Source organism: Mesocricetus auratus, unplaced genomic scaffold (genome assembly GCF_017639785.1).
Source record: "Mesocricetus auratus isolate SY011 unplaced genomic scaffold, BCM_Maur_2.0 Super-Scaffold_100008, whole genome shotgun sequence".
Classification (NCBI taxonomy): domain Eukaryota; kingdom Metazoa; phylum Chordata; class Mammalia; order Rodentia; family Cricetidae; genus Mesocricetus; species Mesocricetus auratus.
Window position 1 is genome coordinate 66,971,647 of NW_024429192.1, and position 20,014 is coordinate 66,991,660.

A 20,014-nucleotide genomic window follows, 5' to 3' on the forward strand; every position below is an offset into this window, starting at 1 on the left:
TGTCATGAGGGACTCACATATGTCTTGAAATAACTTGGTAACCTGCTTTGGGTCACCTGATGATGTGATGACTGAAGGGATCCTAACCTGGGGCATTCTGGTAGTAGCACCCACTTTCTTAACCACTAGTATATGTAAGGGCAGGATTAATATCATCTTCCCCAAGAAAAGGTAAACTCACTAAGGACAGGTTCCATATCAGCTTACTTGCTGATGCTATTTCAGTAACAGATACAAAGGAAGTTCTAAGTCTGTCCCTTGGGAACATGTTTTCTCTCTTTTAGGCCACAGTTGTCTCTATTACACTTGCCAGGTTACTGTGTGTATGAGCGAGATATGAGAGAAACAATTATTCACATATTTAATACCAGGATTATATGGTCTCAGTACTCTTAAATATGAACCCAGGGTAATTTGGAGGGGCCATAAAGGGACCTGGTGGACACCAAAAAACACAACTACACTTCCTCCCTTGAGATACCTTTGCATCAGATCACAAAACTGGGTCACAAGTTCACAGCAAAGAAAGACGTCTGCAAACATTCCACAAAGAAGCAAAGAATGTCTGCAAACATTCCACAAGTGCTGAGGAGTCCGCTGCTTGGAGATGGACTGCCAGGGGCCTGATTATCTCTTTGCTCTGAGGTAATAGGTAATGACGTGTCTCCTGGGTGATAATATTTGTAGACACTTTGTAGATTACTGAGCTAAGTATCTCACCAAGCAGATGGGAAACTGGCGACAGTCTGTCACTGTTCCTGGTCTTTTCCTGGTCTGTACTCTCTCTGTTGTGCACCTGTCACGGAACATGAAGGCTGTGTAATCTGCCTGTCTGCATTTAAGTGTGTGACAACTGGCTGACTTGATCTCTGTGCTGGTTAGGTTTTTTTTGTTTTTTCATTTGTTTTTTAATCAACCTGATATGAGCTACAATCATCTGAGATGACAGAACTGCCATTGAGAAAATGCCTCCATCAGTTGGCCTGTAAGCAAGACTGTGGGCCATTTTCTTCATTGATGATTGATGCAGGAGGGCTCAGCCCACTGTGGGTGGTTCTACCCTTGGCAGGTAGATATGGGTGATACAATTATGCAGGCTGTTCAAGACACAGGTGCAAGCCAGTATGCAGTGCTCCTCGGTTTGCTTCAGTTCCTGCCTCCAGTTCCTGCCTGATTTCCCTCAAGAAGAAATAAGCCCTTCCCTCTCTCTCCAAGCTGCTTTTGGTCATGGTGTTTGTCACAGTGGTAGAAACTGAACTGGGATAATCTCCCTGTGCCATGATTTCCTACTTACAAAGTCAACAAATCGCAGCATCCCCTTGATTTGCTTACAGGTATTCCATGAGGAAACAGTTCTTAAAACTCTCAACTAAGCATAGAATCATGTCTGACTCACATGGCAAACGCTAAGTAAATGTGAGTCGCTACCACATTTCTTCTGAGCTAGGATGAGCTTTAACTATCTCTAGGTCACCTGTGTTCACAGTGAGCGAGCCCTGGGTGACCTTGGCTGTATGCAGCTTCTGCAGCTTATGGCTTCACCAGCTGCCAGAGTCGGGCACGGTAACAAACTCTCTCAAGGTGTCACGCCATTTGTTTTGCTGTTTCATCCATACAGTGATGCAGTTTGCCTTCTGGACCAGTCTGACTTACAATTACTCTTCCTCCTCTACTTCATGAGCTCTGGGTATTTGAAGGCAGGAGCTGCCAAGATTCTCCGAGCTTTCCTGATCCTCATCTCAAGTCAGGATCAGAAAATGGCTCTGTGACTAAATCCCACTAAGCATGGAATTCTGCAGACCAGAGGATGTCTGAAAGTGTATTTTAGGGTTTCTGTTGTTGCAGTGAAATACCATGACCAAAGCAACTTGGGAAGGAAGGGGTTTATTTGGCTTTTATACACTTCAATATCACTGTTCATCATCAAAGAAAGTCAGGAGAGGAACTCACACAGGGCAGCAGCCTGGAAGCGGGAGTTGATGCAGAGTCCATGGAGGGGAGCTGCTTACTGGCTTGCTTTCCCTGGCTTGCTCAGCCTGCTTTCTTATAGAACTCAGGACCACCACCAGTCCAGGCAGGGCACCATCCACAATGGTCTGGGTCCTCCTCCTTCAATCATTAATTAAGAGCATGTCTTACAGGCTTGCCTGCAGCCCCATCTTATACAGGTGTTTTCCTTGGTGGGGAGGTTGAGACAGGGTCTCACTATACAGCACTGGCTGTCCTGGAACTCACTCAGTAGACCAAGGTGGCCTCAAACTCAAAAGATCCATCTGCCCCATCTCCTGAGTGCTAGGATTAAAGACGTGCACCACCACTGCCTGGCTTGTAGACGTTTTCCTAATTGAGGTTCCTTCCTTTCAGACGACTTTAGCTTGTGCCAAGTTGATGTAATACTATCCAGCACAGAAGGTGTAGGGGAACACTCCCCACCTGCAGCCTCCTGCCATGTTACCAGTGCTAACACAGGAGAACACCTTCAGTGGACACCTCTCTTCCACCCACCCTGGACCTACTTACTCCATGCTTTACCCCAAAAGGGCTTCTCTAGGCACAGTGCTCTGTCTCCTCCAAGATCCACACAAACTGCAGAGAGTTTCAGTCACTACCTCTGTCTGCATTCTTGTCTCACCTCTCATCCTCACCATTTGAGATCAACCCATCAGGCTAAATTCAAGGGTATTTCCTCATGCTGTGTAAGTTTCCTCCCAGATTGAAATGTTCCATCCTGCAGGGAACCTCATTCTCTGGGAAAGTAAACAACTCAACATAGCTTAAGGAAGTTCCTGAAACTGACAAGATTCACTAGGCCCCTCCCTCCCAGACTATAAATAAGTAGACAATTTAAGTTGAGAGTCCATCATATGAAAGGAAGCCAAGATGCAAAGAAGACTCTAAGACCAGACCATCTGCCTGGAAGAAACAGAAACTAATAAGCTTCTAAGGAAAAGGTTTAGACCAGTCGCTTGGAAAGGACACTCTCCTATCTGTTGAACTGTATGCTGTGCAGTGTGCTCCAGGTTCCCAGTTTTGTGAGCTGTCACCCATGCTAGGGTGAGCTTTGGTGATGCAGCTGTCTTTGAAGTCATTTCTGCTCCTGTGTCCCATCACCCCTATTCCTTTAAGTCACCTCAATAAAACTCATTGGTTCACCAGGTTGGACTTTGGTGGTACATATGCTTTGGTCTGTCTTGGGATCCCTATCTGGGCTGAGTAGGCCTGTGTGCTGTATCTCTCCAGGAATAGTTTTATCACACAGTACCCCAGGGTCTTGACCAGATTCTGTGCCAAGAATCCCTCCTTTTCTCTGTCTTCTTGTTCCTCTACTAAATTAGTTGTTGTCTCTTTGTGCTGTGCACCATCATTGTAATAGGAACCATAAAAAAACAATATTTCCCCAGGGCCCCATGCTCAGAGAGAGAAGAGGCAGAAGCCAGGGACTACTGGGGGGTTGGGGGGGAGGGGAGGAGCACCACATACCTATTTCCTGGCTTTTAAATGTTCCAATGCTGCTCCTGGAAAGATGAAGAGAAACTAAGAACCTTTCTCCCTAGCTCTGGCCCCAACTGCAGGCACACCTGTTTCACTGTACTCGTGTGCTGGTTTTCTTTTGCTCTGGTGGCAGGGTAGGACCTCAGATTCCAGTCGCCAGAAACAGTATGGCTGTAGAAAAGAGGTTATGTGAGCAACCACTTTCACTGGGCAGGTAGAGGCAAGATCCGCCAGACCCACCATGACTTTCCCAGCAGGAGCTGTCCCTGAACCTGATGGTTTACTGAGAACTGCCCTTCACGAAGCCCTCTGAGGCCAGTGACCATCTGGAGCATCCAAGACCTGTTCCATCTGCCTGACTAGGGGTGACCATGAAGTGCTAGCCCAGTGCTTCCTGCTGCGTGAGCTGAGGCTGAACTGCCACGTTCTGCACTGCAGCCCTGAGTAGCCATTCCTGCCTTCCTCATCTCACAGAGTTCTCCAGAGTGTTCCCCAGCACACCGCACACACATCCCAGAGGGTGCTCCCAGGAAACCCAGCGGTGGCACATTTAGACCGCACAGGGCACACTGTCACTGCCGCACACCTGGCGCATCTTGCTTTCCTTAACAAGCTCCAACAAGTGAGCACAGGACCAAGGGGATGCTGATGCAAGGTGTGGGCACACAGGCTGCAAGAGAAGCAGCCACAGGGAGAGGCTTCACCCAGGAGGCCTGGGGACTAACAGGGCCTGCAACCTCAGACCCTGCCGCTTCTGCCATGCCACCGAATACAAAATGAGGGGAGTTCATGGCAAGCACTCCACGTTGTCTGTCATATGCACTGAACCAGAGAACAGAGGGAATAGAGCAAGGAAGACACATGGGAGAGGGGAAGGAGGAGGAGTGTGTGTGTGTGTGTGTGTGTGTGTGTGTGTGTAGGAAGAAAGGAAGAGTCGGGGGAGAGACAATGGAGCCACAAAAAGACAGTGTGAAGAGAAGGCAGGTTCTTCACAGGATACTTTCATTGGAAGCCTGCAGTAAGCTTATCTGAGTCAGCATCGTCTTGGAATATTTAGGATGGTGTCACACTTCTTCCAGCCTCTTAGTCCATTTGGGTTATGTTTGAAATGTGATTGGCTTGACCTGGTTTTTGTTGGGTTTTTTTTCCTCCTTTTTTCCCAGTCTCAAAAATGGCCCACTGAGGCTCAGTGTCCGCCTGCAGATGGTGCTATGCATGCATGCCCTCATGCTGCCTACTGGCCTGGGCCCCCCTCATTCGGACACCATCTAGGAGGAGTGGCTGTCCTGTGGACATGTGCCAAAAGCAGCTCACTCAGACAGAGAAGGAATCCGCGGCATCTCCCACTGCCCAGTGGGGTGACTGTGGAAAGGGGGTACAGCTCGTCCTTGATCAGATCTATGGCAAGCATCACAATCCACAGAGGCAGTAAAGAAATACTTGGTGAGATTATTTGTGGCTCTGGAGTAAGCTTTCATCTCACCCAGCATTTCCTATGGACAACTGTCTCTCTGAAATCTGTTTTGTTTCTTCAAAACTCTACCTAACAACCCATTCCTTCCTGACTCACCTGGGCCTTTTCTCTCAGTAAAGCCTATTAACTCATCCTCTTCCCTGGATTTTTTTAAGTTCTTTCCTGAGTGGCTCAATGGCCATTTTGTAATATTCCTTGATCCTTCCAATTCTTTTTATGCCTGCCTCTGTTGACACAAGGACCTGGAGGGTAGGCAGTTTTCCCTCATGAACCCAATTCTCTGACCTCACTACCTCTGAACTCTTAACTCTGTTGGGCTGTTTGTATATCTTGCTCCAGACTGAAACTAACTTTGAATCTTGACTCTACCTCAATTATCTCTAAGGACACTGCTGTGTCCAGCGGTCAGGAAGAGGCAGGCAGGATGCCTGAGCAGTGTGTGTGTGAATCACTTTCGTTGGTCATCATGATGGCTCTGAGGGCTGTTTGACAGGTCAGAATGAGTGTTGGCCAATAACAAGGCCCTCCACATCTCATTTGTGGAGAAATTCCCCGTTCTTTAATGCTAGTGTTGTGGCCATGGTGTGTTTTGTGTGGCTTTGTTCGTTTGATGGCTAGCCTGAGTGACTTGGCAGCCATGTTTTAATGAGGACAGCTGGTTGCCAGCCTGAAGGGTGGATCTGAATGAGGAGAGACAACAGAGTGACCCTCTGAAGTCAGCAGCGATCCTCCCCAGGGACGACTTGGCAGGAAGTGCAGTGGTTCATAACACGTACTTTGGGTTGTGACAGACCGGGCTGACCGCTTGCTAGGCCTGGCACTTTAGAGACGTTCATGTCCTCTAAGGCCCTCTCCTAATGTGGTTCACGGGGAGGGGGCAGGGGCGGCAGTCTCTGGCTCCTTGCTACTTCCTGGTTCTTAAGGGGGTGCAAGTGATAACTGTATGGAAGCTTTACGCTGTCTTTTAGAAGCGGGAACTGAAACCAGAGTGGTGAGCAGAAAAGGAGGACATTGTCTGGGGATACATGCCACCGTCAGCGCGATAATCTGGAACTCAAACTGTGTGGTGGTGAGCAGAAACCAGCCGGGCTCCTACACTGAACCTGACTAGAGGAGAGGCGCTCTGGAGACACGGATGCTGCAAGCAGCTCTTCCTGAGAGCCTCCTGACTTGGGCCCGACCGGCTCACAGAGGACTTCCTGCAGCCAGCAGAGTCCCCATCAGCCCTTGGGGCCATGGGCGACATAGCTCGGGCTCCTCCCACTAAGGCAGCTGTCTGACCACAGTTTGATTCCCTGGGCTATTCAGCTTGGTGAGTGCACTGACTGCGCTTCGAGTCAAGTTCTATTTTTCCATTGCTACGCTTTATTTCTTTTTCAGGACGCTTGCCAACGATTGCTGTAATTCTGTTTGCCAAGACCTGGCGTCAAGCAGTAGGATGTAAATGGACATCTGGTACGGCTCAGCCTTGCCTTGTAATTAAAGGAAGTGTACCTCTAGTGTAGGAATGTGGATTTCTTCAGTGACCACAAACACTCAAACATATATGTTAATTAATGCATAACCTGTCTCCATCGTCAGACAGCATAGATCTTAAGTGTTTCCATTTGAAGATTCGATGTCCTATTGAAGCTACAGTCCATATAGGTCAGTCTCTACATGACACTATACTTAAGATTCAAGCATTTGTGAGCCACCCAACATGGTTGCTAGGGATGAAACTCAGGTTCACTAAAAGATCACGGCATGCTCTTAGCAATTCAGCCATCTCTCCAGTCCTGCAGACTGCTTGTTTTTTTCTAGACAGGGTTTCTTTGTATATCCCTGGCTGTCCTGGAACTCACTCTGGAACTCACAGAGATACTACTACAGACATGCTTGCCCAATGGTGTACATGACTACTCTATTCATAATAACTAGAATCTGGAAACAACCTGTCCACCAACAGATGAATGGACAAAGAAAATATGGTTCATTTATTCAATAATGAAATATTATTCCACTATCTAAAAAAATGTAATCTGAACTTCACAGGTAAATGGATGGAACTAGAAAATAATCTCCCTGACTGTGGTACATCAGACTCAGGCAGACAATATGGTATGTATTTGCTTACACATAAATGTTAGCTGTTTAAGTCATTGATGATCAGGATGCAACCTGTATAACCACAAAGATCAGGTAGAGAGTAAGGGACTTGAGGGAAGGGATGGGTCTCCCCAGGAAAGAGAAATAGAATAGAAACTTATGAATGGACAAGATGGGAACTGGAATGGGAGGGGGAGAGGCAGCTATAACTAAGAGTCATTTGAGGGGTCATGTGGAAACCTTTACAATAGAACTTCATATAATATGTACATGTATCTAAATAAAATCACCCAATAACAGGGAAGACAGAGCCCCAACTAGACATCTCTTAGCACTGAAAAAATGCCCTGTACTGTAAAAGGGTTACATCTAATGAAGCTGTTAGCCAAAGAGATACCATGGGAACCACAAAACTACCTAGGCTATTGCTAAGGCTTTTGTTAAACTGGCAGAAGGCCCTATTGCTGAAGACAACACCTACAGTGCTCTTTGAACAAGGAGAAGTTGAGTGGCGCCTACCTCGAGCCTTCACCCCTACGGACTGGAATTCACAGTACTAGAAGGAACTCTGCACACTAGCAAAAGAGAAAAGTAAACAAACACCAAGCCAGCTACAAACCCTTCGATCTGCAGTGGTGACCTTCCTGGAAGACACACTGGTGCCATAGTGGCAGAAAACCCGTGGGAATAACCATCAAATATCTGATTTGAGTTAGGGCCCACTCCATGAGATAGAAGCCATACCCAGTCCTGCTTGGGTAGCCAAGAACTTGAGACTAGATAGGACAGAGACCCGGAGGAAAACCAAATACTACTGTTCTACTGAAGGACCGTAACAATAAAAAATGCTCCTTATGAGAGTCTGCTAGTCATAGCTCAGTGCCTTGCTCAGCCATCATCAGAAAGGCTGCCTCCTGCAGCAGATGGGACACAGAGATCCACAGCTGGACACTGTGCACAGAGTGAGAGACCTTAGAAGACTCATTCCTAAAGGGGATGTTTCCACTTAACACCCCCCCCCCCCGGGGCTCAAGGAGCCCTGCTGAAAAGGCGGCAAAAAGAGTGTAAGAACCAGAGGGGGTGGAGAACACCAAGGAAACAAGGCCGTCTAGACACAACAGGACCAACGCACACATGAACTCACAGAAACCGAGGCAGCGCGCACCGGCCTGCAAGGCCTACACCAGATGGGGTGTAGAGCTGAGAGAAGTAGACACACACACTCCATTCCTAGCGTAGAAGCTGTCTCCAACTGACAGCCACTTGCAAAAGAAACCTTAGTTTTCTCCACGGGAGTCTCACTGGGAAAACAAATAGAGAAGGCCCCATGTCCAGCAGTAGATGGCCAACACAAAACAGACTCGACGTCTTTGGAGGTTCCTTGTCTCATAATGTTAAGTCGGAGAAGGCTTTGGGGTGTGTGTGTGTGTGTGACTATACAATTCCTTTGTGTATATATTATGGCTTCTAGTTAGGAGTTTTTACAGGATTCCTGAGTGTGTGAATGTGTGTGTCTCTGCATCTATATGTGTTTCTTGTGCTTTTCCTTGGCTCTTGATTAGTTGTTTTGTCCTTGTCCTGTTCCGATTCGTTTGTCTTTTATTCATCTCATTTTATTTATTTTACTATTATTCCCTAGATACCTGTTTGGAAAGAGAAAGGGTGTGGTTTCCAATGGGAGGGATGGTGAGGACACACCGGGAGGAGGGATGGTGAGGACACATCGGGAGGAGGGATGGTGAGGACACACCGGGAGGAGGGGGAAAGGAAACTGTAACCAGAATTTATTTCATGAAAAAAAATATTTTCAATAAAAGGAAAAGAAAAAACTCTATCTAGGCAACATTTGATTAAGAGGAAAGAAAATAAAAATCTGACTAGGACTGGACATGCTGGAGGGCACACAAGGCATGAGGAGGATGGTCATCAACACTCAGTGTTTGGCTCTATCCGCAAAGTGCTGTGTGAGAAACTCTGGCGTGATTTTTCTCAGAGAAATAAACGAGACAGGAGAAAAGACAGACGCTTCAGGATAAAACCAAACATGAAGTGTGGACATTTGGCAGCTACTAACAGCATCAACTGTAAAAGACATCACAGGGAGCGTGAGAGCTGACCCAGTTAGTAAGGGCTTTGTAGTGTAAGCATTAGGACCTGGGTTCAAACCACCACCCCACTATCCCGGTCATGTTTAAAAGATAAAAAAATACAAAGGACCTGGCATGGCGTGTGCATTAATACCCCAGCAATGGGAAAACAGAGACAGCTGGTCCCACACCCGTGCCCAAAAAGGCTGTCCAAAGTGGAGTCCACGATTTTTCAAAGAAAGAAAAAATGTTGGAGGGCAAAGTTGTGTGCAAGCAGAGAGGAGGGGATGAGATGGGGGTCGATTCGATTCAAACATATTATATTTGTATTAAATAAAATATTTTAAAATAATAATCATGAGAAAGTATGAAAGCCTTGTAGATTCTACCTGGAAGTTTTATACTAAAAATTAGATAAGCAGTAAAAACAAAAGCCCAAGGGTACAAAGTGAGGTTAAAAAGGAGATTAACCCAGGACAGAAGTTTTGGTGCACAAATTAATTCTGTACATCCCTGGGTATCTGTTGTGGGTGTGGCCATATTCGCTCTGTGTCTGTAGCCACCAACATGAAAGAGGAAATAGGAATAGCAAGAAAGTACCCAGTACCTATCCAGGAAAAGAAAGAGATCTTTAATACAGCGTCATTCCAGTGCTGAGGCCTGAGTAAAACCTCCCCTGTGGCTGTTCATGAGAGGGAGCTACGGAGGAACCATCCTCAAACACTCAGAGCACACTCAGAACACACTCAGAGCACACTCAGAACACACTCAGAGCACACTCAGAACACACTCAGAGCACCTCTCTTCCTGACTTGATTTACTGAATGTTTCAAGTGTCTGTGCCAACCCCAATGACCAGACTAAGAGCCAAAAGATAAGTTCCTTCACCACTGAAAAGATGTTGGCTACACTCCATGTCAGCATCACAGCACGGGCATGCTCGGAGTGTCAAGCTTGTCTACTGGGAAATGCTGCTGTGCATAAAAGAACACCGTGTATAAAGATGAAACCGTGTGTAAAGATGAAACGTGTCACAAGAGAACAGCATCCATCTCTGCAAGTGTATCAAGGGGCTCAATTCAAATTCTCAGAACAAATTAAAGTGTTCTTTTGGTCTGTTTGTTTGTTTGTTTTATGAGAGATGTCTGAAGCCAAACACAGAGGTCATCCAGAACTGTTTGCCTTCCTCCCCATCCTCATATTCCTTATCCACACTGCCTCAAAATAGTCCCTGAGATGAGATCTCTTCACCATACCACTGTTTTACCAGTTCTGAACTCGGCCATCTCCTACCAGACAAAAACAAAACAAACAGCCTGTTTATAAAGCTACATATGCTACATAATCAGCTTCCTGCCAGCAGCCACAAAGACAGCTTCCAGGCTTGAACTACATCACACCACCTTCCCGCTCAGACTTTCTAATGGATTCCTGTCCTACCGCTCACTACAGAAATCTGACTTTGAATCAAATGCATCTACAAGGCCCTGCCCATCTTCCCTGAGAAAAATGACCACTGAAAGGAGTTTCCCGACCTTAGTGGTTACTCATTGAAAGAATGGTGTGTGCTTCCTTCTCCTCCATCCTCATATTCCCTCAACAGCTTTGCTGTAAAACGCAGAAGTGGTCCATAAAGTCCAAGTGTGTAGAGCACGGGGCCCCCTAGAGGCCAGAACGGCTAATGCAGGTGAGGTTCAAGAAGACCACACAAACCAGCCAAGACCCTCAAGACAAATGAGTAAATGAAGGCTTGGTGGGGATGGTGAAGAATGCAAAAGCCTCATTGCATAAAATGTCCTAATTTAATCCCCAAATCAATTCAGATATCAGGCTGGCCAGCATAGTCCCTTCATAGGGAATCCTGGCCCCCCTTGTGAGCTACAGTGGGAAGATCTAAAGAAGGCCTCGGACTTCATCTGCCGCTACTTACCCTGTGAGTCACTAATTTGGGAGATCACAGCCCCGGGCAGTTAACTGTCAGCTAGCTACATCTGCCATGGATCATGCTTCCGGCCTTTGGCCTATGGCTAGGTTGCTAAGGTTACTTGGGCAGACATAAAAGCCACTTTTGCTAAAAACACTGGCTCTTCTCTTGAGCCTGCAGAGAGCTAATGAGGATCCCAAAACAATGAGCTGCAAGACTTACCTCTATTTTTATATTGTGTCTGTCCCCTTTGCTGTCTTTACTCTTAACCCTTAGAACCTCCCCCACTCTGCACAGGAATCATGCTTTAATATGCTTTGGTCAAGTCTCCTAGAAGCTAAAGTGGCCTAGTCGGTTACAAGCAGGATGGGTTTCTTGTGCCTTGCTCTTGAACCCTCTCTGTGGCTCAAGCACCACAAGTCCCTAGCCTTATGATAAAGCCAGGGCACACCGTAGGCTAGAGTGTTTAAGCAAGACGCCACTGGCAGTCGGGTGAATAACATAGCTGTGTAAACCGCCCTATGGCCTATGAACTTCAAGGCAAACACATTTTGAAATCATAGCTATGTTTATAGAAAAACTACCCAGCACACCCTAGAGAAACAACAAGAGTTGCTGCAGCCTTTAGAGCCCGATCAACTCTTTGATCAACACCGCTTGCCTTTACTTCGTGGGCTGAAGTCCCACTAAAGAAGCCTGGCCTGTCCCACTCAGAAACGTGCTCTTCTTTCTGCTGCCCCATGCCATATGACCCCACTGGCTGCCCCATGCCATATGACCCCACTGCAAAACACAGTCTCAGCCTGTCTCTTGCTGCTCCTTGCTCTCCTTTGCTGACCTTCCATGCTACTTTTCCTCATAAAAGTAACTTTTCTTTTCTTGAAAATGTATCTTTTTCTCACATAATATATCCTGATTACATTTTCCCCCATTATCTGCTCCTCTCGTATGGACCCACCCCATTCCCATTTCTCAGTAGAAAACAAACAGGTTTCTAGTGGATAATAATAAAATAAGAAAAAAAATTAATACATTGGAATAGAACTAAACAAACAGAAGAAAAAAGACCCAAGAAAAGCCCCCCAAAACAGATATAAAGTCAGACTCCCACTCACTCGAACACTCAGGAATTCTGTAAAAACTGGAAGCAATAATATATCATAATATATATACAAAGGACCTGTAGGGAAAACAAGATGAGAAATACACACACACACACACACACACACACACACACACACAAGATTAAAAAATTTTAAAAACAGGTACAGGCAGTGGTGACACACCTTTAATCCCAGCACTTGGCAGACAGAATCAGGCAGATCTCTAAGTTCGAGGCTAGCCTGATCTACAGAGCAAATTCCAGGACAGTCAGGGCTACACAGAGAAACCCTGCCTTGAAAAACAAAATAAAACAAGGGAAAACCCTGACACACTATGAGACAAAGAACTTCCAAAGATGCCATTTTCTGTTGACCTTGTACTGCTGGATGTGAGACCTTCCCTTACGAGCAGTCCCCAATGAGACACCCTTGGAGAAAACTACTTTTTCATTTGCAAGTAGTTAGCAACTGGAGATAGGTCCTGGAATAGGGATGGGGACATGTGTCCACTTCTTTCACTGGCGGGATCCCATCTGGTGCAGACCCGTGCAGGCTCTGTGCACACTGCCTCAGACTCTGTGAGTTCATGTGTGCATCAGCCTTGTCGTGTCTAGAAGGCGTTGATTCCTTGGTGTCCTCCATCTGCTCTACTCTTACACTCTTTCTGCTTTTCTTCCACAGAGCTCCCTGAGCCCCGAGGGGAGGGATTTAGTGGAGACAACCCTTTAGCACTGAGTATTCCAAGGTCTCTCATTCTGCATAATGTCTGGCTGTGGGTCTATGTATTTGTTCCCATACGCTACAGGAGAAAGCTTCTCTGATGATGGCTGAACAATATGCTAACTTATCTATGAGTATAGCAGAATGTCAGTAGGAATCATTTTATTGCTGTTTTTTGGAAACAATAATATTTGGTTTTACCCAAGGCCCCCAAGCTATCTAGTCTCAGATTCTTGGTTACCTAAGCAGTGTCTAGTATGAATTCCATCTTGTAAAATAAGTAGGTCTTAAGTTACTCCTACAACATCTGTGCCACTGTTGCACTAGCAAGTATTTCAATCAGGACACCAATGTTGATCAAATTGTTGTGACTGGGTTGGTGTTTACTTTGTTCTTTTTGTAGCATGCAGAGTACCTTTATGTACTGAAGACTCTAGAATGTAGGGGTAAAAGCAAAGTAGGCACCAGCTCAACTTTCTCCATGTTCAATGAATTGTGTAGGTGGTGTCTTCAGCAATAGGGCCTGCTGTCAGTTTGTGGAGAGCAATTTCGAGTCTCAGCAACAGCATAGATTATTTGGGGGTTTCCATGTTGGGGGACCCTAACAACTCAATTAGATGTAACATAATCCCAATACTGGAAGTTTCATTTGTTGACAAGCGATTTGACACATTTACATTGCCTTCATATATATTTATATTTTAGGAAGCTTCTACCGTATTGTGTTTTTTCATAGGACCTCTCAAATGGCCCTTAATATGTCTTTCCCCATATCCCCTTCCCTTTTTCCCCTCGTCCGTCCCTCGTTTCCTTCTTCCCTCTTCCTCCTCACTTGACCCTCCCATTCCACCACCTCATCCATCTTTAACTGTCTATTCTATTTCTTCTTCCTAGGGAGAACTATCTGTCCCCTCATAGCCCCTTACTCTGTACCTAACCTTTGTGCATCCATGGATTCTAAGTTAGTTATCGTTGACTTAACAACTCATCTGCACATAAGTGTACATATCATATGTCTTTCTGGGTCTGGGTTACCTCACTCAGGATGATTTTTTTCCCTAATTCTATCATTTACATGAGATTTTCATCATTTCATTATTTTTAATGTCTGAGTAATACTCCATTGTGTAAATGTACCACATTTTTTTTCTATTCCTCTGTTGAAGGACATCTAGGTTGTCTCCAGATTTTGGCTACTATGAATAGAGCAGCAATGAATATGGATGACCAAGTGTCTGTGTAGTAGCATGGAGTGCCCTTTGGGTATAAGACCAAGAGTAGTATATCTGATCTTGAGATAAATCGATTCCCACTCTTCTGATTTCCATAGTGGCTGTAGGAGTTTCCATTCCCACCAGCAATGGAGGCGTGTTCTTACTCTCTCGTCAGCATGAGCTGTCATTTGTTTCATTGCTCTTACATTCTGACTGATATAAGATGAAGTCTCAAGGTAGTTTTGGTTTTCATTTCCCTGATCACTAAGAATGTTGAACTCCCCCCCCCCCCCCGATTTATTTATGTATATGGGTGTTTTGTCTGCATGTACATCAGCACACTAGAAGAAGACATCAGATTCCAAGGGACTACAATTACAGACAGTAGTGGGCTGCCATGTGGATAATGGGAATTGAACTCAGGACCTCTGGAAGAGTAATCAGTGCTCTTAGCCCCTGAGCTATCCCTTCAGCCCTGTTGAACATTTCTACGTTTCTTAAACATTTGAGTTTCCTCTTGTGAGAAATCTGTTTAGATCTATACCCCATTTTTTAAATTGGGTTGTTTACTTTCTTGATATCCAGAGTTTTTGTTTTTAAGTTCTTTGTGTATGTTGGATATTAGCTCTGTAGCAGGAATGCATTGGTAAAATTTTGTTGCTGTTTTGTAGGCTGGCATTTGTCCAAATGATGGTGTTCATTGCAACATAGAAGCTTTTCCAGTTTCATGAAGTTGTATGTATTAATTGTTGATCTTAGTGCCTGCACTATCAGTGTTCCGTTTAAAAAGTCTTCTCCTGTGTCAATGAATACTAGGCTAGTCCCACTTTCTCTTCTATCAGGTTCAATCTATCTAGTTTTATGTTGAGGTCTTTGATCCATTTGGAGTTGTCTTTTGTACAGGGTGATAAATATGGATCTATTTGGATTCTTCTACATTCAACCATCCAGTTAGACCAGCACCATTTGTTGAAGATACTTTCTTTTTTTCTCCATGTATATTTCTGGCTTTTTTATTTTTTAAAAATCTGGCATTCATAAGTTTGTGGATTTATGGCTGGGTCTTCAGTTCAATTCCGTTGATCCATGTGTCTGATACTGTGCCAATATCATGTTACTTTTATTACTAAAGCTCTCTAGTAAATTTTGGAATTGTGGTAGTTTGAAAGAAAATGGCCCCCAAAGGGAGTGGCACTATTAGGAGGTGTGGTCTTGCTGGAGGAACTGTGTCACTGTGGAGGTGAGACCTCATATATGCTCAAACCATGCCCAGTGTCTTAGAGCACTTCCTGTTTTCTTCTGATCAAGATATAGACAGCACCATGTCTGCCTGCACACCACCATACTCCCCTCAATGATGGCAATGGACTAAACCCCTGAAGCAGTAAGCTTCCACTTCAACTTACTGTTTTCCTTTATAGGAAAGAGTTGCCATGGTCACAGTGTCTCTTCACAGCAACCAAGGCCCCAACTAAGACAGTAGTCCATTATTTAGGATTGTTTATGTTATCCATATGAAACTGAAAATTGTCCTTCCAGTTTCTGCCAAGAACTGGTGGGGGAGTTCTGGTGGGGATTACATTGAATCTGTAGTTTGCTTTTGGTAGGCTGGTCCTTTTACTATATTAATCCTAGTGGACCACAAGTATCTTTCCATCATTTTTAAACCATCACAAACCCTTTCATCGCAAAGCCTGTCCTGTACTCTCCCCAGGGCCTGCCCTTGACTTGCATTGTTATTTCATTATTTCATTTGTGCTTCTAGTGTCATTGTCTTGAAGAGGTTTTCCACAAATCATTCTTGTACACTCAGAAGTAGACTGTGGTTTGTTTTTGTCTTATATTATTGTATTAATGTATTGTATTATTATTCCTTAGAAAGCTGTGTGGATCCAGACAGGAAGGGAGGTGGGGAGGAACTGTGTGGTGTAGGGTCAGGGGAAACTGTAATCAGAATGTATTGTATGAAAAAATCTATTTTTAATAAAAGAGAAATTAATTAAATAAATTAAGAAGTAGTTATTTGCTAGGTTAATGTGTTTGTTTAGTTTTATGGTATTTTGACAGGAACATTTGGCACTCAGCAATGCCAGGTAAACTCAAGAATGAAACACCCAGTAAAATGAATGTGACAGGCTGGAGAGATGGCTCAGTAGAAAAAAAGTGCTTGCTGGGCAAACATGAGGACCTGAGTCAGATTCTTAGCACCCACATAAAACCAGGTGGGTAAAGCAGGCTGCCTGCAACCACACTGCTCAAGAGTAAAAGATGAAATTTCTGGAGCAAGCTGGCTAGCTAGGTACTGGTCCACTGAGCTTGGTATCGAGTACGACCCTGCCCCGCACCCCATTAATCTATAAGGTGGAAGAGGAAGACACCCAGCATCAACCTCTAGACTCCACAACCATGTGCACAGGTACACACATACCTGCACATACATGTGTACTCAGAGACATGAGCGTGCAATCACGTGTATATGATGAACATCTCTATTCTGCTTTCACTGTAAGTCTTGGTGCATGACTTAACCACATGATGAATGATAGTGTCTGGTAAGCACCTGTACATTGCATGTCTGCAAATTTACTTGTGCCAAATTCCTTTCTGATCAGATAACAGAAACCACAGCAGTTGGGCAGAGCTGAGCTTCCTTCTGGAAACAAAAGTCATTTCACGGGAGAGTTCCCTGAAATTGAATCATGTGGCCTCCTAACCTTACAGGTGCAATTTGAGCAAGAAGGCATTCTGCAACTCTAGCTGCTTTGAGGGACAGTTGATTGCCTCTGAAGATTGAGAAAGGAATCATACAAAAGGTTGTGATAACCATCATAAAACACAAGGGGGCAGCACTTTCTGTTCTTACTTTTAAAATATGACGGGAATTTTCACAACCAAAATTAGGTGTTCAGTGTGTTATGAGTAAATTGTATGTGAGTATTAGCCACCAGTTAAAATAGGAACTATAGCTATAAGCAATAACATGGGAGACTCTCATAATATACTTCCAGATACAAAATTTGTGTGTGTGTGTGTGTGTGTGTGTGTGTGTGTGTGTGTGTGTGTGGTGTATGTATATGCATGATATTCAGAAATAGGCCAAACTATTTTGTCTGGTATATATTCATAGATGGTGAAACTATAAATAATAGCAAGGAATGAGAGTCTCCACAGTGGGGGTTTCCACAGTCAGGAGGGTGCACAGATGATGAGTGGGACCTGCTATGATCAGTCCCTTCACCATGGCAGAAGGCCATGCATATTTGTTAAACTTCACATCTGTGGCTTTGTAACTATCCTGGAAGCAGAGGAGATACTCCAAGGAGAGACAACTGGTCCCTTCCTTTGGCCATCACCCTACTGAAACAACGAACCAAAAGTTCCCCAGGAATCCCATGCTGGGGGAAAAGCTACAATCAGGCAGGGGAGGGGTTCACATTCCAGGAAAGGTTCACATAGTTCTGACGACGTGTGCTTATTTCCTGGGGCCTGTCTTTCTTTCCTTCTTTCATCTTTTCCATAAAATTGTAACACTGCCTACAAATACAAGGGAAATTACGGCCCCCTATTGGGGGGGTCTTCTTCTCTTTAATAAAACAATTTTAAAATAGTCAGATAGAAGTGCCGGGACATTTTTACTGGACTTTAAAAAGAACCCCCCAAGGTGGTAAGCTGTAAGTCTTGCCCAGAGGAGGAGAATGGAGAAGGGGACAGCAGCCATGCTGTTTGAATTAAATAGGCATAGAGGTCAGACACAGGGAGGGCAAGCAGCCGTGGCAGGGATGGGAGCCTTAGAGAAAAAGTAAAGCCATACACATAGGGAAGCCGTGCCTAGGAAGGGGAGGAAGAAGACGAGTTAGGCTCCTGTAAGTCATTCAGCAAAGCGGGCAGACTTACCCAGCTGCGTGGCTGCACTCTGAAGGAGGCTGTGCCGGCCGTGGGGATTCCGGGAAGGAAAAGTACATCACCTTATTAAAGGGATAATTATTCCTCCTGCTTAAGGTGGATCACTCTTTCTGAGAGTGGTTCTTTGGCTATGAATTGACCTGCCCGCCTGGATTAACTCTTAGTCGGACAGTAGCATGTCTCCACGCAGAGACAGATTCCATTTTATTATTCCTTATTGGGCCTACAGAAAGGGAGGGAAGAGCTAAGAAGCTAAGAAGCTAGCTTCTCTCTCTCTCTCTCTCTCTCTCTCTCTCTCTCTCTCTCTCTCTCTCTCTCTCTCCCTCCCCCCTTCCCTCGAAAAACTACAAGTAAATCCATCTCCCTTCGTCATTGTTTTCTAATCTCTTTTTCCAGTTCAGCAGCTTTATGGAACCACAGTCTGCAATAACTTGCTTCCTTGCAAGAATTGCTAGGACTTCAGGAGCAGAGAAGAAAGCAAAAATAGCGGAAGAATACTGCCAGAGGCTGTGCTTCAGTGAGAGGAGGACAGGCTAGCTGGAACAACCTGAGAACCAGCCAGACTCTAATCTGTTAGAGCTCCTTTGTGCTGATAGAGAACAGGAAGCTGGCTCCGGGAGATTGGGGGAGGGATGGGCGCTGTAAGAGCAGATAAGAAAGCATTGGCTTTTTGGCAAACAGAAACCCACTTTACAAGGTTTCTGAGGAATGCTGAGTGTTCACTGGGTCAGAGACCAGTCTGAGCTGAGCCCCAGGTGTTGTTGGGGGTGGGGGGTTGAGACCTGACAGCACACACTTGTAATCATAGCACTTGAGAATTAGGAACAGAAGGATTAGCATCTCTAGGTCAGCCCTGCTAAATTCAAGGCCAGCCTGGGTTACATCACACTGTTGCAAGGTAGAGAAGACCACTGGGACACAGGTTCAAGACAATAGAAAATATTAGCCAGTCTGCAATTACACTGAGTGTTTGGGACCTGAGTACAGGCCTGAGCCTCTCTCAGTGTGAACCTGTAAGCACAAAAACCACATCCTGGGCTGAGACACCTTGCTTAGCAAGAACAGTCAGCCAGAAGCAGAACTGCAGAAACCAAAAGGCAAGGTTGGTACATCTAAGGACTTTTCCAGAACTATGAACTCTGGTGGATTTGGTCTTTGTTCTCATTTTGGCCACTGTTGCTGCCTATGTGCTGGGTTCTAAGGCCTGAGTGGTACTTCCATCATGGCGTCAGTTGTGCTAAGGTCTAGGAGCCTGTTACATTCTCTACTAGTTCTGTGGCCATGAGTCAAATCATGGACTCATCTGGAGGTAGGGGGTTTTATCGTCTCTTTAGCACTAGTAGTTTAACAGAGTTTATTCTCTGTTTTACATAGCTAAGTATTGAGTTGAGCAAGCAGGGTCCTATAGCGAGGGCTAGGAGCCAAAGGATTAATGGTCCAACCGTGACTGTAAGTAGAGTAGTCAACCAAGGGGACCAGGAAACAAAGACTGGCAACAGCTGTTGGATTATTAACAACTCCTTTCTCTGTCCTAAAGGTTATTTCTGCCCATGGCTAAACCTCCTCTAATTGTCCCTGATTGACTGACAGAGAATCAATGAGTTTCTCCCAGTGTCATACAGAGACCTCCTTGTCCCTAAAGAGGAGGTCCAGTCTTCTTCAATTCTGAATAACAAACTCAACTGAGGAGTCTAATGGGAAACAGAATTTTCTAGATGGTTCAGGTCTAAGTCTACTTGAGCACTGACTTCCTAAAAGCTTTTATCCCCCATAACTAAGGCTAAAGTTCCAACTGCAGTGGAGCCTGGGATGCCTGCCCCACCAACAGGGGAATGAGAAGGGATGGTTTGCCATGCATGGGGGAGCCCAGAATCTAGATTAGGTGGGTCCTGTCCTCTTCTCCATCACAGACGGACACCTGTGGTACAACATGCACAAGGATTCAAAGAAGTGGGGTCTCCTCCAGGGCAAATAATTGAGAAGACATACACTTGGTTAAGCCATAGTGC

General features: G+C 45.1%; 1 protein-coding gene across 1 annotated transcript in view; it reads right to left on the reverse strand.

Annotated features, from left to right (window-relative positions):
* Rtp1 (receptor transporter protein 1) overlaps positions 1–18,263 on the reverse strand; it is a 31,438-nt gene extending 13,175 nt beyond the window's left edge. Inside the window, exon 1 of the mRNA XM_005071607.4 lies at positions 17,997–18,263. The gene's annotated coding sequence lies outside the window, so the exon portion shown is untranslated. The remainder of the gene's footprint in view (positions 1–17,996) is intronic.
* Between the last annotated feature and the right edge of the window lie 1,751 nt (positions 18,264–20,014).